Raw genomic sequence first — 14,483 nt, 5'->3', positions numbered from 1 at the left:
ACCACAAACAGTTGGTTATGGATATCACAATTTTGAAAGTATAACATGGATAAAAATGTCATTGATCAAAATAGATAAAGTGATAAACCCTTGTAGAGAAGGATAGACAAACAATAGGGAAGAAGAATGTAGTACAACCTATGTGAATTGGAAAACCCTCTTGACCGCAAACAAAGTCAGATCTCCTTGGAGTAAGGCCAGATTAAAGTTGGCTACGAAAATCAAAGGAGCATGTTATTCCTCTAGCAAGAAGGAAGTCGAAAGAGAAAAACGTTTTTTAATGGGAACTTGTCAATTACTGGAAAAAACAAAAGTTTAGAGGCAAACTCGAACGATACCCCAAGCAGAAAACAAGACAACAGTTGTCCTTCGTACCGATACCTAACACAGCGGAAGACCAAACATGTTAGCCTTGGAAAGGAACAAGATGCCATAGAAAATCACTTAAACTTCACCTAAATACAGAATCCTCAGGAAAACAAAAAACCCCAGCTAGAATAATCTCTTGAGTTCTCCACGGAATGAGAAGGAAAAACAAACAGGATTTATAGCAAACCAGGTAGATGGCAAAGGGACTTGCAAATGTTCCTCATTCCAGCTTCAGGTCATGAACTACGGACAGCACCAACCGCTTCAATACATATTCCTAAAAATAAAGTCAAAAGAACTGTTGTATAACGCTTAGTGTCATTGGAGTTTGTCCAAGCGGCAATTCCCTCGAAAATGAATTTCTCATGCTTTAATTATCATTCCAATTCCTACCTCGACATAACAAACTGCATACACCACATCTGAAACAAATATTCATGTTAAGCCCCTCAGAAATTAATATCCATCTAGAATAGTTCTAACTTACATTTAAAGTAGCCAATTACAAAACAAACTAACTTATGCTAAAATAGATAATTATCAAAAGATAACCTAACTACTAGAACATCAAGCACGTGAGGACTTAATGATACAAACAAATAAATCACCACAAAGTCTTCTACTGCAGGGACACTACATGGAATCAAACATGAGCACCAGGAGAATACCAAAATAAAAACCAACAAAGAAACAAGGTTAAAGAACCTGGCACAAGTTATTATCCCGCTAAAAACGGATACAAACCTGCAAATACTCATCACAGCAGAAATCCACAAAAAAGGTCCACTAGGCAGCAAATAACTTCGAAACGGAGACAGACACTTAAGAAAGCCATCGAGCCTTATCTTCCCCAACCAATAACATAACTCAACATACACAAATATAGACAATGTTCTTTGCAGACAACCGACCAAGATGAACAAAGTCCAAAACATGTAAACAAAGAAACCTAAACTACAACAACTAATGTTTTATATTCAAATAAAACTTGGGCAAAAGACCCCTTCGTTGAATTGAAACTTGACAGATTCCCCTTTCAAAGAAGACACTGTAGCTCTCTGCATAAACATGATTTGCCATAAAATGCCAACAATGAGAAACGGGTCAAGGCAACATGTTAGAAAAAAACATAAAGCAAATTTCTCAATCTATGCTAGCTAGAGAATGCAAGAGAATAAAAGAATTTTCAGGTACTATTTCTCCCAAAGGGCATGATGGAAGAACATAACCAGATTTTCAATACTACAGATACTGAAAGAAGTGTTTGAATAAGTAATTCGGATTTAGGAAGTAACACCCCTACGAAGAAGAACTTATAAATTAGGAAAACCGCCTCTAGAGGAAAGTAAATGATGTCGAGTTTGAGTTTGTGGAAGTTGCAAATCCCAGGAAAACATCACATGAATAAGAGCAATGGAAGAAGAGGCATTCACACGGTTAACTTGACAAAGTCGACCAACCGTCCTCCTCGCAAACAGATAAACTCAAACGAGAACTTTGCAATTGAATGTTTTGTAAATTGTAACCCATTGCCTCCCCAACATTAACATTGCAGAATAGGATACTCCCGTCACAAGACCCTTGTTAGGAAAGAAAAATATTATGTCTTCCAATTCAAGAACCTTACTAAAGAAAGAAAAAAAGGATCTGAAATAAAAAAGTTAGATCAGACAAGGAATTTTCGAGAAAACAAAATAACCTCACCCTCTAAAAGAACACCGCTAGGACAGAAGAAAATACTCGAGTACTGCAGGTTTCTGACGAAGGATTAAATCATTAAATAGATTCCCCATTTCTGTATTTGCATAAACCTTCCCAAAATCAATAGTAAGGAAGAAGATTTCTATGGAACAATAGAAGATAAGAAAAAAAATCTCAGTTCACAAAGCAAGAAACTGACTCCCTAGAGCAAGAAGTCCAACTCTCACATCCCTGAGAAAAAAAATGAATTTTGCATGCTTTAATAATTCCTCGAACGATAAGATTGAAGCAGCAACCACGTTAGAAGGCAGAAAACCCCTTCTCAACACAAACAACTCTTTAGTTATCGAAACAGTCAGAATTTTAGAGCACAAGGGGACGACAGATTCTAATTAACAATGACAAAAAGACTAGATCATGTTGAAATTTCAAAACTAATATGGACCTAACTAGATTACTAGACATTGGCAATTACAAGCTCAAAACTTCACATTGCCGGAGTCAAATATGGTTGCTGCAGAGGTACAATCAAAAATACCTTGGGGGTGGCAAGTTCATGTGGAGGCACTACCACAACATTCAGTCCAACTCCTACCTCGACATAACACACTTCTTAGTGCATACACCATATCTGAAACAAATAATACATGTCAAGTCTGTCACTAAATAATATCCAACCAAAATAGTAATCACTCACAGTTTAAACTTTAAAGTAGCCAATTATAGAACAAACTAACTGATGCAGCAAAAAAAGCACAGATGAACCCAAAATAGATTAATAATAAAAGATAACAACCTAAACATGAGGCTAGTGAGGATTTTATGATACAAATATTTTTTTTAAATACTTTGAACTTTATGATACAAACGAATAAATCACCATAAATTCTTCCATTGCAGTGGCACTAAATGAAATCAAACCCGTGCACTAGGAGAAGACGAAATGAAACCAATCAGAAACCCAAAGAACCTGGGACAAGCTATTATCCCGCTAATAATGGAAGCAAGTCTGCAATACTCAACGCATCAGAAACCCACTAAAACTGGTCCACTAGACAGCATATAACTTCGCAACGGAGACAAAAACTTAAGAAAGTCATCTGGCCTTATCTTTCGGAACCAATAACTTAACTTACCACACACAATACAAGACACATACGAACAACGAATTGAGAAGAGACGTCCAATAGTTCTTTTACTCTTGGGATACGAGCCAAATATAAATAGTGGTTGTCCAAATTCTATGCCCTGAAAATAGAAGGAAGCTGTATGCTTCATGCTGAAAATAGATATGCAGCACAAAAGAAAAAATTTGAAGTTAAAACATTTCGAGTCTGAAACTAAAATCTACTGGAAACATACAACTCTCACAGCAATGAGAACAAAAACTCACCGAGATTGAGCAGGACCCATAAATAGGATGCCATGGGAACTCCAAAAGTTTCTCTTCTAGAATACGTTGTATCAACAACATCTACCATAATGCAATTCCCTCAAAATACACAATGAAAATTATGTAAATTCAACTTGAATGAGCATAAACAAAGAAGAAATAACAAATTTCCACAGAAGCAACTTGAACACCCTTCATCGATTTGAAACTTTAGACAGGTTCCCCTCTCGAAGAAGACATTACGTTTCTGTGTAAACCTGATATACCATAAAAGACCAACAATTAAAAAACAAGTCCAGGCAACATGTTAGGGACTGAAAAGATGTAAAGCAAATTTCTCCCTGAGGGCACGAAAAAGATTAGATAGGTATTAGGATTTAGGAATTAACACCCCCATGAAGAACTTATGTAATATAAATCAGGAAACCCGCGTTTGATGGAAAATAGATCATGTCCAGTTGGAGTTTGTAGAAGTTGCAATCCCACGGAAGCATCAAATGATCTGGCAAGCGTTAAATTATTTCTCTAACAAGGACAAAAAAAAGAAGTGTGTTCAGAAAACCTCCTTCACAGAGTTAACTTGACAAAGTTGACACTCATCCTTCTAGCAAACAAATAAACTCAAATGAAAACTTGGAAATTGAATGGCTCCCTAACGTTAACATGGCAAAATAGGACTTTTCCGCCCCAAGACCCCGAGAAGAACCAAAATATATTGTCTTCCAATTCAAGATCACCTTGGTAAAGAAAGAAAAGAAACTGAAAGAAAGAAAGTTAGATAAAATTAGGTATTTTCAGGAAATCAAAAGAACACCGCTAAGACACATGAGAACACTTGAGTATTGCAGTTTCCTGGAAAAGTTTAAACAGATTCACCATTTCTGTATTTGCATAACTAATACCTTCCCTAAATAAAAGTAAGGAAGGCTTCTATGGAACAATAAAGGAGAGAAACAGAAAACTCAATTCACAAAACAAGGTGATGACTCTCCAGAGCAAGTCCAATTGTCATGCCCCTGAAACAAAAAAAATTAACTTCGCGTGCTTTACCAATTCCTCGGAGAATAAAAATCAAAGAAGCACCTTAAAAGGCGAAAAGCCCCTTATCAAGATAAACAACTCATTAGTTATCGAAACAGACAGAATTTTAGAACCCAAAGGGGACTCGACGGGACAATACCTTTTAAGAAAACAAATAAACGTCTCCTTTAAACACCAATCACCCTCGAAACCGTAAAACTAAGGAGGACCTCACATGTTAAGGGAATGAAAAGATAAAGCAAGATTCTAAGACATGATATGTTAGAAACTAGAAGTTGTGAAAGATATAGAATAGTGCATTGTTCCCTGAGGACACGAAAAAGCGAACATCCTCATGGAGAATGATAAAACCAAAGATGAAGTAAGAAATCCATTTAAAATAGGTCAACCCCAGTTGGATGACAACCAAATAACTTCTCTTTGGAGTAAGTCCAATTTGAACATCCCTGAAAAAATCAAATGAGTTTTTACATGCTTCAGAATTATGGCACAATTGGCCTAAATTATAACTTCTTTAACAAGGATAACCAATTGAAAAACAAGTTCAGAAGTCCCTTCACCCGGTTAACTTGATGAAGTTGTCCACAATCCTCCTCGAAAACCAATGGACTATGGCACAATAGGCATAATCATCGAGATCCCTGGAAAGGTGAAAAAAAATTTATTATATCTTTCAATTGAAGAAGACCACCTTCTGAAGAAAAAAAAACAAACTGAAAGAGAGAAGTTCAATCAGAAAACCCCTTAAAAGAAAACAAAAGAACCCAGGCCTCGAAGAACACCACAAATGCAGGTTCCTGAAAATGTAATCAATGAACTCACCGCTTTTATATATGCATAACTAACAGTCTCATAAACAAAAATAAGGAAGTACCTTACATGGAACAATAGAAGAAAAATTCTGGGAGGTTGATGACAAATTGGAAACCCCCTACGAGAAAACCAAATGAAATCTCCTTGGATTAAGTGAAATCGAAGATTCCTGGGAAATAAATTGAATTTTGCATGCTTCAGTTTTAGTTTCTCTAACAAAAGGATAGAACTTTTTAGTCATCGAGAAGGAAAGAGTTTTAGAGGCAAGTTAAGATGAAACTCCGTACACAAAACTCTCTTCAAAGAAAATTTCTCCTCTGGGGACTTAAATAAACCAACAAATAACAAAAAAGAAGACGGCGAAGGGAATCAACAATCTTAAAATATGGCAAGCTACAAATCAAAAGAAATTAAATGGTACTATCTTCCCAGGGGAAATGAAAAGAACACGAACAGTTGGTTATGGATATCACAATTCTGAAAGTATAACATGGATAAAAATGTCATTGATCAAAATAGATAAAGTTATAAACCCTACTAGAGAAGGATAGACAAACAATAGGGAAGAAGAATGTAGTACAACCAATGTGAATTGGAAACCCCTCTTGACCGCAAACCAAGTCAAATCTCCTTGGAGTAAGGCCAGTTCAAAGTTAGCTATGAAAATCGAAGGAGCATGTTATTCCTTTAGCAAGAAGAAAGAAGAAAGTCGAAAGACAGAAAAACACTTTTTAAATGGAAAACATGTCAACTACTGGAAAAAACAAAAGTACAGAGACAAACTCGAACGATATCCCAAGCAGATGTCCTTCGTACCAATACCTAACACACCGGAAGACCAAACTTGTTAGCCTTGGAAAGGAACAAGATGGCATAGAAAATCACTAAAAATTCACATGCAAGACACAAGACTTTATAGCACAATTTACCTCGTGAAAAACACAGGATTACAAGAAGAATAGGAGTGGCTATTCCATCACGAAGATACCTCGCAAAGAAAATGCATAAACCTTCACCAACTTTTCATTAAAAAAGATCATCCTTATCCAAAGCAAGAACAAAATGAAAGAGGAAAGCTAGACTACAGAACCCCCTTTTTGAGCAAACCGAGAAAGCCCAGTCTTTCAAATAGACACCGACTTCCCTGAAAAACATCGAAGAACTTTTTATAATTTATATTGCATATTCCAGTAGTAACACAGAATAAAAAACACGAATAATGTGCTAAATATGACCAGGGTGTATTTTAGACTAAGAGCATTCAACAGACAGCGCGACACCGTCAAGTGGAATTTCTAAATGCAAATTATTTCAGTAAGTTGTCTTACTCTACCCAAGCTGAAATGGAACGGACAATTATCAATACGGTTCACAACTTCATAATATGATCTTGGTATTTCCCAGAAAAAAAGAAAAAAAACAAATTCTGTAATACCTTTGGAAGGCAGAAAAATAAACAAGGAAACTAGGGTATAGAATCCGGGCAAGAATTACGAGCTGCCGCTAAAACTGGAAAAGGAACAAGACTGCAAATACTGATAACATCACCATTTACACATCCACTAAAACTAGACCATTAATCAGCATACAACTTAGAAACAGAGTGCAACCCAAAAGGTAACCTCAATACACGATTGTAAGAACACATACAAACTCAATTCGGTGTACAGAACAATACTAGCCATCCCATAACGAAAATGCCAGCTAAAAAAACGAAACAGACCTGCAAAAGCAGAAAACAAACTCAATTCAGTGTGCAGTTGAATTCAATGTATAGTTGATTCGAATGACAATTGAAGTTTCAAAATTGCATAAATATCATAACTACAGAAGCAACCAACCGACCAAGAACGAAAATCCAGCCTCATATTATACTAAGACAATCTGTACCACCACATCTGAAACAAAAAATGTATGTTAAAACTCTTTCGAAATAAACATTCATCCAAAACAGTTTTTTCACTCAGGATTTGAAGCAGTCAATGACAAGAGTAACAAATCAGAATATCCACATGTGAGTACCTTATGATACACACAAATACTAAGCACCATAAAGGATTCGAAAAGTATAGTATCTATAGCACCAGGGTATATCTTAGATGAGGAGCATTCAACAGACGGCACGCCACCAAAATAAGATCAAGTTGACTATATCCGAACTCCATCAGTAAGTTGTATTATTGTACCGAGCTTAAATGGTCAATGTCGATTTAGTTAACATCTCCATTAAGATCTTCATTCCCTAGAAAACATATCCCCTGACACATCCAGAAGGCAGAAAATTAAACGGAAACAAGAGTAAAGGACCTGAGCACGAACTCCCGCTAAAACTGGATAAGCAACAAGCCTCCAAATACTGACACAATCATGATACACCAATCCAATAAAACTAGACCTTTAATTAGCATAAAACTTAGAAACAAGGTGCAATCAATCAGGTAACCTAAATACACATGTCGGAACAATTACGATTGCAAACTGACTGGACAAAAGAAATTTACATGGCCCTGCTCCACAGAAGGTTCAATATTTTTGATGATATTGCTCCACAAGTATACATGGGAATTTGAATATCGAACATTCCAGATTCTTGAGAAAAACTAAATAAGATTAAACATTATTGTACTTGACAGAAAATGAAACCAAGATAGAGACAAGGTTAAAGAACCTGGCGCAAGTCATTATCCCGCTAAAAATGGATACAATCCGGCAAATACTCACCACATCAGAAATCCACAAACAAAGGTTCACTGGGCAGTATATAACTTCGAAGCGGAGACAAAAACTTAAGAAAGCCATCGAGCCTTATCTTCGCCAACCAATAACATAACTCAACATACACAATTACAGGACACATACGAACAACAAATCAAGAAGAGATATCCAGATGTTCTTTTCCCCTCAGGACATGAGCCAAATATTGATTGTGGTTGTCCAAATTGTGTGCCCTGAAAGTAGAAGGAAACACACTGAAAATAGCTATACAGCACAAAAGAAAAAATTCAAAGGTTTAAGGTTTCCAATCTAAGACTAAAATCTACTGAAAACATACAAACTCTCTAAGAAATGAGAACAGAACTCAACGAGATTGGCAGAACCCATAAATAGGAGGCCACAGGAGCTCCAAATGTTTCTCTTTCTAGCTTAAGGTTAGTATGGAGTATGGACATCAGCAACCACTGTAACGCAAATCCAAAATAAAGTGAAAATTGTTTACATTCAGCTCGAGTAAGCATAAACAAAGACGAATGAACAAATTTCAACAACCAACTTTTATAGGAAACTCCCTCATGATAGGCTGAGTCATGTTTCGGAGCAGTTTCTACTCCTAAAATATGAAGGATCAAGATGAATGCTGGAAATGACTCCCTAGAATACGAAGGTTCAGCTTGAAATAGAAAACCCCCTTCAAAGAACCAAGACTCACATGTATCAAAGCCCTATAAAACAACCGACCAAGTCCAAAACATGTAAATAAAGAAACGTAAACAACATCGAATGCTTTATATTCAAATAAAACTTGGGCCAAAAGACCCCTTAGTGAATTGAAACTTGAGACAGATTCCCCTTTCAAAGAAGACACAGTAGCTCTCTGCATAGACATGATTTGCCATAAAATGCCAACAATTAGAAACGGGTCAAGGTACCATGTTAGAAAAAATACGTAAAGCAAATTTCTCAATCTATGCTAGCTAGAAAATGCAAGAGAATAAAAGAATTTCCAGGTACTATTTCTCCCAAAGGGCAAGATGGAAGAACGGAACCAGATTTTCAATACTACAGATACTGAAAGAAGTGTTTGAATAAGTAATTCGGATTTAGGAAGTAACACCCCTACGAAAAGAACTTATAAATTAGGAAAACCGCCTCTAGAGGAAAGTAAATGATGTCGAGTACTGCAGGCGTCTGACGAAGGATTAAATCATTAAATAGATTCACCATTTATGTATTGGCATAACTAAACCTTCCCAAACTCAACAGTAAGGAAGAAGATTTCTATGGAACAATAGAAGATAAGAATATAAACCTCAGTTCACAAAGCAAGAAACAGACTCCCTAGAGCAAGTCCAACTCTCACATCCCTGAGAAAAAAAAATGAATTTTGCATGCTTTAATAATTCCTCGGACGATAAGATTCAAGCAGCAACCACGTTAGAAGGCAGAAAACCCCTTCTCAACACAAACAACTCATTAGTTATCGAAACAATAAGAATTTTAGAGCAGAAATGGAACTCGATAGGACAATACCATCCAAAAACACGAATTAACGTCTCCTTAAAAGTTAAAACCCCAGTAATCCTCGAAACAGGCAAATAATACAAACAAGGACATGGACAACTGGTCTCTCGGTAGAGGATAACAATATGGTACAACTCCTCATAATAGGTCACAACTCGTTGGTCTTTGGGAACCCCTTGACGACAAGCCAAGTCACAACTCCTTGTAGCAATTCCATTTTAAAGACCCTTGGAAATGTCAAAGAAATTTCCAGGTTAAATTGTTATTCCTTTAACAAGAATAAAAATCAAATAAGCATGTGAAGAAAATAGAACACCTAGTTTAGAGGGAACTTTAGAGGCAAACTCGAAAGGAATCCCAGATAGAGAAGCCCCTCCAAAGAAACCGTATCCATTAGACACTCCTCGTCCTTGAAACCAACAAATAAACACAAGAGGTCTGCCGACTACATATGTTAGGTAATGAGAAGACATAGCATGATTCTTAGAATATGGCAAGCTAGAGACCAAAAAGGAAATTTAGTTGTACTCTTTCTCACAAACAACAATCCATGGATATGTACATATTATTGTAAAGTTTTTGATAAATCAAATGTTATCAATCAAGAAAAGGATAAACTTACGGTAGAGTTGAGTTTTACATAATCAATGTAAAATAAGAAAAACCCCTCGGGAGAAAATCAAGGTATATCTAGGATAAGTCTAGTTTACACTTCACAGGAAAACAAAATGTTAAATAAATATCGCACGCTTCAATTACTATTCCTCTAACAAGGATAAGAAATTAAAGAAGCAAGTTAAGAAGACTCATTCAGATACAACGGAATTAGCTCCTCATAGTTGACTCCAATCCTACTAGCAAACAACAAAGCAGAATAAACCACATAAGAAATTACCATGGAGGGCGAGGCGTTTGTGGAGGAGGGTTCAAAGGCTCCGGAGTCAATTTCGGAGTTTTCGTGTCTTTCATGTCTATAGAGAAGCCAATCAGGCTGCAGATTTCCTGTCGAAGATGAAGCTTGGACCAGGGGTGACTGACTTGAATATTAGTCAACTTCCGGTGGAATTAGTCAATATCGTTAATGCGGACTCTAGAGGTACAGTGAGAATGAGGAAAGGGTGGGGCTAATGAGATGATGTAATTTGACTTCCTTGCTGTTTTTTTTTATTTTTTTTTATTTCTTATTTCTTTGTACTCGTTTCGGGCTTCTCCCGCTTATAAAAATAAAAAAAAAGCAGAATAAATACTTAAAACTACTAAAAAGACCACAAAAAAATGCAAGTAGGTTTATCAAAAGCCACCGCCTTCCCCATGATAATACAGGAAGATAAAGAATAGTTGCTCCTGCTCCATATCAAAGATCCACCCTGAGAAAGAAAATGGCACAGAAATTACCAAAATTGATTATCTTGAGCAAATAAAATAAAATTCAACATGAGAGTCAGATAGAGTCAACCCCCTTCTGATAAAAGAAGAAAGCCCAATCTTCCTCACAAAGACGCTTCTTTTCCTATAGAACATCGTAGAACTTTTTACATTGCGTACTTCGAAATTAAGAAACAACTAAAAAAAATCTAAAACAAATGACGCAAGCGAGACGCCCTTCGGCCTTCACGTCAACATTTCAATTTTTGATTCCATCCCGTGAATATAATCTACACCGGCTGAGTAACAAGAAATGCATTACCAACAGGAGAAAACAACAATCAAACCAAGGACATTTACAAATATTCACTCCCAGACAGCTCTGATTCAGCAACAAGGTGACATATAGTTTCCCTCACTGCTTCAACTGACAAAGAATTTGTGCATTCCCTGAATAGCAATCAGATCAACCATAATTTAGTTCATCAGTCGACCAGCTATTGACGGTGATCCTAATGTGGATTGTATCATGAACACAACACTCATCGACATCAAATCATCTCCAAACACAGTGAGAATAATCAATTCCAACCCATCCTCAAATTGTTTGAAATACTTTTGTTAAAGATGTTGGTAAATTTTAGATGGACACTGAAACAAAGGCAGCCATCCCCATATCAACAATCCGTTAATCAGTGTGGTATTCCAATGCATTATAAAGATATCTAAGCAAAACAATAAACATTATAAACCCCAACAACCAAGATGATGTTCTAAATTTATAAAAGAAGCAATACCCAAGTTATCTCAACATATTCTATATTAACCGTGAAAACCACATGGGGACAACAGATTCTAATTAACACTAACAAAAAGACTAGATCATGTTGAAGTTTCAAAACTGATATGGACCTAACTAGATAACTAGACATCGGCAATTACAAGAACAAAACTTCAAATCGCTGGATTTAAGAATGGTTGCTGCAGAGGTAGTACCAAATGCCTTGGCGGTATCACAACAATCATTCCAACTCCTACTTCGAAATAAAACACTACATACCCACATCTGAAACACATAATTCATGTCAAGTCTTTCACCAGATAACATCTAACAAAAATAGTTCTCACTTGCAATTTAAAGTAGCCAATTGTAGAACAAACTGATGCAAAAAAAAAAAGCACAGCTGAACCCAAAATTGATATATAATAAAAAAAAATTAACAACCTAACTAGACAACAAGAAAATCAAGCACGTGAGGGCTTTGTGCTACAAACAAATAAATCACCACTAGACAGCATACAACTTCAAAATGGGGACGAGAACTTAAGAAAGTCATCTAACCTTATTTTTCGGAACCGATAACTTCACTTACCATACACAATTACAAGACACATATGAACGGCGATCGAGAAGTGATGTCTGAATGTTCTTTCCCCCTCGGGACATGAGCCAGAACAATCAATTCCAACCCATCAAATTGGTAGATATATTTTTGTTGAAGATGTTGTAGATTTTAGATGGACACTGAAATGAAGGCAGCCATCCCCATATCATCAATCCTGTAATCACAGTGTGGAATTCTAAAGCATTATAAAGATATCTAAGGAAAACGATAAACCTTCCGAACTTTCCAGAACCAAGATGATGTTCTAAAGTTATGCAAGCAGCAATGCCCGGTTATCTCACTAAATTCCATATTAACCGTGAAAACCACGAGGGGGCGACAGATTCTAATTGACAGTAACAAAAAGACTAGATCATGTTGAAGTTACAAAACTAGTATGGACCTAACGAGTTAACTAGACATCGGCAATTATAAAACATCAATTCCCTAGAGTCTAAAATGGTTGCTGTGAAGGTAGTATCGAATGCCTTGGCGGCAGGCTCATGTGGAAGAACTACCACAACAATCATTCCAGTTCCTACTTCGACATAAACACTGCATACACCACATCTGAAACAAATAATTCATGGTAAGTCAGTCACCAGATAACATCCAATGAAAATATTTCTCACATGCAATTTAAAGTAGCTATACATAGAACAAACTAACAGATGCAGAAAAGAAATACGGATGAAGCCAAAATAGACGAAGAACAAAAAATAACAACCTAACTAGATAACTATAACATCAAGCACGTGAGGACCTCAAGATACAAAAAACTAAATTACCATAACGTCATCCATTGCAGTGGCACGACATGAAATCAAATCTGGGCACCAGGAGAAGACCAAAATGAAACCAAGAAGAAAACAAGAGTGAAGAACCTGGGCACAAGCTATTATCCCGCTAATAATGGAAACAACCCCGCAAATACTCATCGCATCAGAATCCCACTACACCTGGTCCATATAACTTCAATACAGAGAGAAAAATTATATAAAGTCATGAAACATTATCTTCCAGAACCAATAACGCAACTTAATACAGAAAACTCCCTCCATATATACCGATTACCGAGCCGTTTTTCAGAGCAATTTCTAGTCCTAGAATATGAAGGATCAAGATGGGTGTTGGATAACAGACATCCCCTTAACATTTCCTGATATATTTGAGGCATCTTTTACTTGTTGGTGTAGAAAACCCCCTTCAAGAAAAAAACAAGACAGTGTAAACCTAATACACTGGTGAGAAAAGGAGAACTAGAAAGATGGTCTTCACTCCACAAAAAAAATTCAGTGGAACAAGCTAAGAGGATTCAGATAGAAGGTATACAAGAAATACGAAAGCTCCACTTTCTGTGAGGAGAGCTCTTCCAGACCCAACAGGCACACACCCTGCAAGTATAGCTAAGGAATTTTTAATATGATTAGGAAAAAAGGTGGATAGAGAGTAATCTAAGCTTTCAGAAAACCCCCTAATAAGAATTGAGGCACTGTTGTATGTAACACATTTCCCCATTAGACACTTCTCGTCCTCGAAACAAACGAACAACGCAAAAGAGGACTGCATATGTTGGGTAATGAAAAGATATCCAAAAAGGAAATTATAGATAGTACTCTTTTCCCACGAAGAAACCATCCATAATATTTGCTGATTTGCATATTAATGAAAAGCATGTAACCACTCACAGAAAAGGATAAACCTACTGTAGAGATTAATTTAGGTAATCCATGTAAACTAAGAAAATATCCTCACGAGAAAATCAAATTATATCTTCCTAGGACAAGTCTAGTTTAAAGAAGAAGGAAAAATTAAATAAATATCACATGCTTAAATTATTATTCCTCTAACAAGGATAAGATAGCAAACAAGAAAGCAGAATAAATACATAGAACTACAAAAAAGACCACAAAAGCAATAATGTTAGTAGATTTATCAAACGTGACCGCCTACCCCATGATAATACAGGAAGAACAGGAATAGCTACTCCTAGTCCGTGTCAAAGATCCTCCCTGAGAATGAAAAGGAATAATGTTAGTACATTCATCTGGTTAGTGATGTACAATTGATGCACCCGAAAGGTTGCACACCCAAGAGGAGGTATCAAGTAGGAACAACCCTTGGTTGGAGTGGTAAGAGTTATAATCTTCCACCTAGAGGTCAAGGGTTCGAGGCAC

The 14,483-nt window shown here is 36.4% G+C and overlaps 3 long non-coding RNA genes across 3 annotated transcripts; all 3 read right to left on the bottom strand.

Annotated features, from left to right (window-relative positions):
* Nucleotides 1–1,655: 1,655 nt before the first annotated feature.
* LOC147537977 (uncharacterized) lies at nucleotides 1,656–3,651 on the bottom strand. The gene is made up of 3 exons (XR_015226359.1): nucleotides 3,464–3,651; nucleotides 2,609–3,349; nucleotides 1,656–1,949 (listed from the first exon to the last, which is right to left on the bottom strand). It is a non-coding gene; the product is annotated as an uncharacterized LOC147537977 (long non-coding RNA).
* Nucleotides 3,652–4,239: 588 nt separating this feature from the next.
* Nucleotides 4,240–6,461, bottom strand: LOC147537976 (uncharacterized). Its single transcript, XR_015226361.1, has 3 exons — nucleotides 6,247–6,461; nucleotides 5,065–6,139; nucleotides 4,240–4,950 (listed from the first exon to the last, which is right to left on the bottom strand). It is a non-coding gene; the product is annotated as an uncharacterized LOC147537976 (long non-coding RNA).
* A 4,217-nt stretch (nucleotides 6,462–10,678) lies between these two features.
* On the bottom strand, nucleotides 10,679–13,425 carry LOC147537975 (uncharacterized). The gene is made up of 4 exons (XR_015226360.1): nucleotides 13,095–13,425; nucleotides 12,295–12,481; nucleotides 11,013–11,371; nucleotides 10,679–10,923 (listed from the first exon to the last, which is right to left on the bottom strand). It is a non-coding gene; the product is annotated as an uncharacterized LOC147537975 (long non-coding RNA).
* Between the last annotated feature and the right edge of the window lie 1,058 nt (nucleotides 13,426–14,483).

Source organism: Eschscholzia californica, unplaced genomic scaffold (assembly GCF_041429995.1).
Source record: "Eschscholzia californica isolate CP2 unplaced genomic scaffold, dmEscCali1.0.p SCAF_5, whole genome shotgun sequence".
NCBI lineage: Eukaryota > Viridiplantae > Streptophyta > Magnoliopsida > Ranunculales > Papaveraceae > Eschscholzia > Eschscholzia californica.
The sequence above is the reverse complement of the archived record's forward strand: the minus strand, read 5'-3'. Positions and strand labels throughout refer to the sequence as shown.